Raw genomic sequence first — 8,666 nt, 5'->3', positions numbered from 1 at the left:
ACGTGGAACATTGTGATCCCCATGGATTGAGACTTACTGGTGAACACGGAGAACGTGATCCCTTCCCTGGTTCCCCTTTGCTCTGACGTGGAGGGTAAAAATCTTGAGAAACTAGATGATGCTACCATATCATGGAGTATAGCCGGCCTCGCACTTAGGGTAAGTTTTTCGACCTTTATCTTTCAAGTTCAATGCTTTCTGCGTCGTTCTCACTTTCTGTTCTCTTTTTTTTTAGATTGTGGTTTTGGAGATTGAGAGTTCCCGACGAGAGGCGAGTAATAATGTTATTTTCTAGAAGATGGAGCGGAAGTATCGCGAGTACCATAACAAGCACGGTGAGATCTGTAGATGGTTTAGTGAGAGCGGAAATTTCCAGGCTCTTCGAGCTGAACTGAAGGAGAAGGATGAAGAGTTGGTAACAGTCATCGGAAAATGCAGCATTCTCGAGGGGGCGTTAAGGGATAAGGAAGAAGAACTTGAAGTGAGCAAGGGGGTCGAGGCCCAATGTGCCGATCTTCAAGCCCAAGTGGTATCGTTGCGCGTGGAGCTCGAGGAGTGTCAAATCAAAGTGGATACTCTAAGTGGCAAGGTCATTGAGAAGGCAGCAGAGTGGGAGAAGGTGGAGTTGGCTCGGTTGGGGCTTGCAAGGAAAACGGAGACTTTGGACATCGGGGTCCGCGTTCTTCGTTCTAAGCGGAAGAGTGATCTGGAGACGGCCAGGCTCAGAGAGAAGCAGCAGGATGAATGGATAGGGAGCTGGAAAAGAGGCTTCAGGCCTTGGTGACCGAGTTGTTGCTCTCGAGGCCGAAAGGCACAGTTATTGGCTTAGTCGTCTTCTTCTCGTACTTTTGCTTTCCCTGATATTCCGCAGGATCTGTATGAGAAGTGGATCCACGTCGAGGCCCAACTGGATATATTTAGAGATCTGATGGGGGCGCAGACAGTTTTAGAGGCTGACTTCGAGGATGCTCGTGCTAAGGCACGTACAGCTCGGATTGCTTGTGGCTATGATCCCGCTACACCGGAGTCTAGTGATGACGAGGAGGATGTGGGCGTTGATCAAATTGAACACAACGCCTGTATTGAGGAAAAGTATCCCGATGGTGATGGCGGTGGCGGAGAGGCGGATGGAGATGGCCTAGGCAATGAAGCTGATGGTGCTGCTGGGTCGGGCGGCGATTAGATATTTTTCTTTCTTTTTGTTTGTAGACTTGTGTATATATTCTTTCGAAAAGGGCCAAATATATCCTTGTACTATCAGAAAAGGTTTAAATGTACCCCTCGTTATACTTTGAGTCCAAATATATTCTTGTCGTTATACTATTGGTTCAAATATACCCCGCTTCCATTAAGTTTGTGCAAAGTGGACATCCAATCCTAGGTGGCACTGATATTTGATGAGGTGGATGCTACATGGCTTGCCACCTCAGCACTCCTAACCCATTTTACACCTCCTTTTTATTTTTTTTTCACCACTAAAATTTTCTTCCCCTCCACCACTATTGCCACCATTACCGTTACCATGAAAAATATTGTATTCCAAATTTTAAACTCTTATGTATGGATTAAGGGCGTTGAGGTGGCATGCCATGTGGCATCCACCTCATCAAATGCCAGTGCCATGTAGGATTGGCTGTCCACTTTGGACAAACTTAAAGAAAGAGAGATATATTTGAACCAATAGCATTACGGCAGGGATATATTTGGACCTAAAGTATAACAAAGGCTATATTTAAATATTTTCTCATAGTAAAGGGATATATTTGGCCATTTGCCGGTATATTTTTTGTGGGCGTCTTTTCTACCCCTTTGTAAAAAGAATATTCTAAGAATGAAATGCCAGTTCTATTGCTTGTACCTAATTCTTTTCCTTCTGTTCGAGTTTGCATGCCTCTTTTTTTTTTTTGCTTTGTTGCTTGGTTACCTTAGTCGTAAAAACTTAGTTCGAGTAGGTTGAATGAAGTTGAATCAAAACCTATGTTTGATCATGGCCGAGGGCTAGTAAGTGTTGGTTCGAACAGTCGAACATATCGCATGTTTATTTATGACCAAGGACCACATGGGTGTTAACTCGAACGAGGTCGAATGTAACCTATATTTAGTTATGGCTAAGGGCCGAATAGGTGTTGATTCGAACGAGGTCGAATGTAACCTATATTTAATTATGGCCGAGGGCCGAATAGGTGTTACCTCGAACGAGGTCGAGTGTAACCTATATTTAGTTATGGTCGAGGGCCGAATAGGTTTTAATTCGAATGAGATCGAATGCAACCTATATTTGGTTATGGCCAAGGGCTGAATAGGTGTTCATTCGAACGAGGTCGAATGTAACCTATATTTTATAATGGTCGAGGGCCGAATAGGTGTTGATTTGAATGAGGTCGAATGTAACCTATATTAAATTATGGCCGAGGGCCGAATAGGTGTTGATTCGAACGAGAGCGAATGTAACCTATATTTAATTATGGCCGAGGGCCGAATAGGTGTTAACTCAAATGAGGTCAAGTGTAACCTATATTTTATTATGGTCGAGGGCCGAATAGGTGCTGATTCGAACGAGGTCGATTGTAACCTATATTTAATTATGGTCGAGGGACGAATAGATGTTAACTCGAACGAGGTCGAATGTAACCTATATTTAGTTATGGCCGAGGGACAAATAAGTGTTGAGGCAACGTTGCTTTAGCTATACATTTGGCAAAAATATGGGTGAACTTCATGCAATTGTGCTTCGTTCATACACTTGGAGAAATTTACATATTTTTCGGGCTGGCATTCCGGTCCCAGTCTATTTAGTCCCTTCATTGGTCGACATGGAGAAGTATATTAAGAGGTTGAACAATGAACTAGCCGTCCAATATCTCCCTTCGCACTTGAACTTGAAGTTTTCCCCTCGTCGCCTCGTTGAAAACCTCCTCGAGAAAACCTGAAGTTCTAAACGTCAATACCACACAAGAGGGGGGGGTGATTTGTGTGGTACCCAATTTTCGATCTCGAAGAACCAGGTTCTTCTAAGTGATCTAACTACTACTGTTTGTGGAATTAAAAGTACATAAAATAAAGAACACAGAGATTTTTACATGGAAAACACCTGGCTCAAAAGGTGAAAAAACCACGACCTACTACTCAATAGGATTTTCCCAAACATCCACTAAAATCACTGAGCCAAAACAGCATTTTCAAAAACTCTTTGTAAACCTAAGGATTAACTCTAATCCCTTTGTAGCACACAGCCTCAACTGTTGCGACAACTTCAAGTTAGCCTATAACTTGAATACTCAAAGTACCTATTACAATTGCTTCTACAAAAGCTGAAAGGTACAACTTTAATCCACCTACTACAATTGAACTAGAAATAAAGAAAGACACATAAAACTCTTTATGGAGTTGGTTCTTCAATCTTGTTCAAGTAGCTTCAAGAGTGCACACTTAAATCTCACATAAATTGCTTGCAAAATCGCCTTGCTCTTTTGCTCTCAATTTAGTTTAACTTCTGCATATGTGCAATACCTGTAAAAGAGAACAATCACTGTTATTTAATGAGTTAGTAATTAGAGTTTGATTGAGACTCAATTGCTGATCTTCCATCGAAGTTGAGTCCTTGAACAACACAAACTCCAACCCTCTCTTTTATCCGGATTGTATTCTCTTCTCATAAGGAGACTTTCTCTCTTTATCCCATATGCAACCTTTTCGATCAGTTCAGGAGATATTGCTGCTTGATCAATGAGACTTATCTCCTTCACGTGCATCTCACATGTATAGGTTGACAAACACTGTGCTTCACATGATGGACCTGGTCCATGACTGAGTTCATTTGTCATTCTTCAAAACTTCACCTGTTCTTGGGCTAACAGATTCCCCCTTTTTAATGATGACAAACTCTGTGCTTTTTACTGATCAAAGAACCTGTAAGAACTCAGCTTAACCATCAACACTTAGCTTAGAAATTTTACTTATCATCAAGGACCAGGTTAATTAGGTTATAAATATCACTTAATTCAGAATAATGAGTAGAGCACAATATATCTCTTCCCCCTTTTGGCATCATCAAAAAGTTGCATACATAGTATGAATCCCAGATTTTAATAGGTACTCATGGCCACTGGGGCAACTACAAGTGAAATCATTGTGCAATTATCAATAATCAACAAATATATTTAAACTATCAAGATCAGAATCATCATTGAACAAGAGAAAACAGTAGTTGTCATTGATAAAGATATGGTTCCACAAACAGTCCACAAAAAGAAAGAAAAACTTCCAAAACATGAGCAAAAAAAAGAGAAACATCCCTAATCCGGGTCACTGGGGGTCACTAGGGGTACTAGACTGGTTCAGAAGACAAGTGCTGGGAGACCTAGGGCTTAGAGGAACTAGAGGGTTGAGACTGGAGAAGGTTTAGCATATTCTGAAGCATTCCATCACTCTTCTCCTTTTCTTTTGCTAGCTCAGTTCTAAGGCTATCTCTCTCAGATTCCAACTCAGCTACTCGAGCCTTGAGCCTAGCAATTTCATCATCCTTAGTTCCACATTCCTGCACCAAAGCCCTGGCCTTGCTGTTTATGGGTGTCCTCAGAGATGAACCATGTTCAACTGAGATGGCATTGACTGGATAGTCACAAGCCAGCAGGGTATTAACACCAAAATGCTCCTTGCTTGATGCCATTTCCCATTTCTTCAAAGGCACATTTAGCTTGTCCAGCACAGTAGTCAATATGAACCCATATGGAGTGGCATGAGCCTTAGAGCCATTGATGACCCTGTCGAGCAATTTGACAATGAAAGCAGGCCGGTTGATTTGCATTCCTCTCACCAAGCACTCCATAAGAACCAGGTCCATGTAATTTGCAGCGTGCCTTCTCTCCTGTCTGGGCAAGAGGCACTTGTTGACAAATTCAAACAAGACCTTGTGCTCAGGCCTCATTTCACTTTTCTGCACAAATCTGGCTTCAGGCACATCTCTAGAGTCACAGAACCTCCTAGTGATTTCAAGAGCAGTAGGGAGAGAATCCAGACATGGCCACCTTTGCCTTGTATAGTCATCATACCCTTCAGTAGGTATGTCCAGGATCTCACCCAGTTTGACTGCATCAAACTTCACTTTGACTCCTTTCACCAGGCTGGTGACTACTCCATCCTTCACAGCAGCATTGGCCATAAATTCAATCAATTCATTCCTGGCCAGCCTCCCATCCATTTCAAGGACCATGTCCTTCCAACCTTGTGCAGCTAAAGCATCTACCAGTCTCATCATCCCTGGTTCTTCCAGGTCCTTCAGCAATCTACCTTTCAAGATATTTCTCCTGCCAAAAATGGCAAACTTGTCCTGCTCCTTCTCAGATTCCTCTTCTTGTTCTTCTCCACTCCACTCTTCATCTTCTTCAGTAATTTTCTTTTGCTTGCCTTTCACTGCAGATCTTGTCCTCTTTGCCAATGAGGGCTCAGCAGACACAAGTACAGGAGAAGACTTCTTGAAGTCTTGGACTTTTTAGATTTTGGTGTAGGAACCTCCACTGTTGTTCCCCTTTCTTGATGGACCAGTTCCATCTCCTCTTCTTCTGCAACCTCAGAGGACTCTGCAACCTTTCTCTTTCCCTTCTCCATTTTCTTTTTCTTGCTTTCTTCTAGAGCTTTTTGTAGGTCAGCTTCACTTTGTCTTACCCTGCTTCTTGTAGCTCTTCCCTTAGGCACTGGAGGGGCAATAGATTTTGGGGATGAAGGTTTTCTTTTCTTGGTTGGTTTGGATACATTTTGGGCTTTTATGAGGTAGCTTTGCGTTTCTTTGGGTCATAACTTGCCCCAACCTTTTTCAGAAGATCATCCAGGGTTTCCTCAGCAGATGAACCAGGTTCATCTCTTTGTTTGCTTAGATGAACCAACCCTTCAGCTGCTTCTCCAGAGCCACTTCCCCTTGACATTATGCCACTCTCTTATGCACCCCCACATATAGCAAGAACTTCTCCTTTCCATTTTTCCCTCTCTTCACCACTTGCTCCCTCTCTCTTTTTTCCTTTCTTTTTACGTCCACTCCTACTCGATTCAGCCAACATTACATCTCTAACAGGTCCAACTAGAACAAACCTATTTTCTACGTTTTCAACCACAGAAGACTTACCTCAGCAGGGGTTTCTTGAATTTTCTCAGTGTCAGAAGACCCATTTCATTCACCTTCACTGGCAGATATAAAGGATTCGGAGTCAGAACTGGAGTCAGACTCTTGAGTTGGGCTTTCTTTCATCTGGCTAGCTTTCAATCTCTCATTTAAAATTTTCCTCAAAGCTCCAGATGCTACTGTTTTTCTAGACAACATTTTCTGCCTTCGAACCGTAGGTTTTGGGGATTCACTAGGAGGAGTAGATGAGGATGAATTTGAGGGTGATGGTGGTGGAGGAGTGCCAGGATGATCTTGTGGGTTAGACATGGTTGATTGTTTCTTGAAAGAATTTGGAAATTTCTGGAGAAGAGAAGCGATTAGAACTGGAGAAATATTTTTGACAGTTTTGGAATAGTGAAGAAGATTAGATATGTGGTGTGTATTTAAAGGAAATTTGACATTAATGCAGTAATGACAGCTTTTCAGGTGTCAATTAGAAGTCTAATCAAGGTGTAATTCCAGGCTTTTAATGATTATTTTGGCTTCCCTAGATATTAGGCAAAAATTACGGTTTTAGAGTTCTAAAAGGACGAAACTGGTTTAATGCTTCAACGAATAGAATTTTCTAGGAATTTGGCAAGTATAGGACTTCTGCTCATGATTGAATTGTTAATCTTTCTAATTATGCAAAGTATTTAAAACATACCTGAACTTTCATATGAGCTCATACTGATGAACCAGGTTCTTCATATAGAATTCTCCTGAACATGCCTCAAATGCCATAATAGAAAAAACTTTGTAAGAGATCAGTGAATCATATGTACACATGTCACAGGAGTATACTAATTAAAGTATGAAACTGAGTAAGAATTAATCTAGATATTTACACAAAGTTAGAACTCCTAACCAATTATTTTTTTTAATTTTTTTTTCAATCATTTTTTTTCATTGTGCATTCAGAACTGGACCTATTAGGTGATCTTAATCATCCCTAATTCCAACCTGTTCCTCTCAAAGTTTTCTCTACTCAGTACTTTAGTGAAAATGTCAGCAATTTGCTTATTAGTAGCACAGAATTCTATGGAGATCAGTCTTTTCTCATAGTTATCTCTTAAGAAGTGGTGTCTAACATCTATGTGCTTAGTCCTCTTGTGATGAACAGGGTTCTTTGTCATACTTATAGCACTAGTGTTATCACAGAATATTGGAATACGGCCAACTTCAATACCAAAATCTACCAGCTGCTGTTTGATCCATAGCAATTGAGTACAACAAGAGGCAGCAGCAACATACTCAGCTTCAGCAGTAGATAAGGCCACTGAGTTTTGCTTTTTGGTAGCCCATGACACAAGATATGAACCAAGGAAGTGTGTCATACCTGAGGTACTCTTCCTGTCAACTAGAAAACCTGCATAATCCGCATCAGCATATCCTACTAGATTAAAATTGCTACCTTTGGGATACCAAAGACACAGATCAGTGGTGCCTTTCAAGTATCTTAGTATCCTTTTGACAGCAGTCAGGTGAGACTCTTTAGGATTTGCCTGAAAGCGAGCACAAAGCCCTACACTGAAAACAATGTCAGGTCTGCTAGCAGTAAGATACAGAAGTGAACCAATCATACCCCTATACAACTTTTGATCAACTGATGAACCAGGTTCATCAACATCTAATTTAGTAGCAGTTGCAATGGGTGTGTCTATTTCTTTAGATTCTTCCATTTTAAACTTTTTGATTAGCTCCTTTGCATACTTCTGCTGGTGGATCATGGTTCCATTTGGACTTTGTTTGATCTGTAAGCCTAAGAAGAAGTTAAGCTCACCCATCATGCTCATTTCAAACTCACTCCCCATTAATTTTGCAAAACCCTTACTTAGCTTATCAGTGGTGGCCCCAAAGATTATGTCATCGACATATATTTGTACAACAAGGAGATCCTTACCTTTTTCCTTTAAGAATAAGGTACTATAAATTTTACCTCTCTTGTAACCATGCTCCAGCAGAAATTTTGACAATCGTTCATACCATGCTCTTGGGGCCTGCTGAGTCCATAGAGAGCCTTGTCTAACTTGTACACATGCTCAGGACATTCCTTGCTCTCAAACCTTGGAGGTTGTTTCACAAACACTTCTTCTTTCAGTCTTTTAGGTAGCCATTTAGGAAGTCACTTTTGACATCCATCTGATGAAGAGTGAATTCCATATGTGCTGCAAAGGCTATGAGAAGTATGATTGCCTCTAGTCTTGCAACTGGAGCAAAAGTCTCATCATAATCTATGCCCTCCTCCTGGCTGTAACCTTGAACCACCAGTCTTGCCTTGTTTCTTGTAACAGTTCCATCTTCATCAAGTTTGTTCCTAAAGACCCATTTTGTACCAATAACTTATCTATCTTTGGGCCTTGGAACTAGATGCCAAACTTGACTTCTCTCAAATTGATTGAGTTCATCTTGCATTGCATTGACCCAATATGCATCCTGCAAAGCCTCAACAACATTTTTAGGTTCAATAAGAGATAAAAATGCATCAAAAGCACACAGATTCTTTAATTGTGATCTAGTTTTGACTCCA

The sequence above is a fragment of the Nicotiana attenuata genome, unplaced genomic scaffold (genome assembly GCF_001879085.1).
Source record: "Nicotiana attenuata strain UT unplaced genomic scaffold, NIATTr2, whole genome shotgun sequence".
Classification (NCBI taxonomy): domain Eukaryota; kingdom Viridiplantae; phylum Streptophyta; class Magnoliopsida; order Solanales; family Solanaceae; genus Nicotiana; species Nicotiana attenuata.
The sequence above is the reverse complement of the archived record's forward strand: the minus strand, read 5'-3'. Positions refer to the sequence as shown.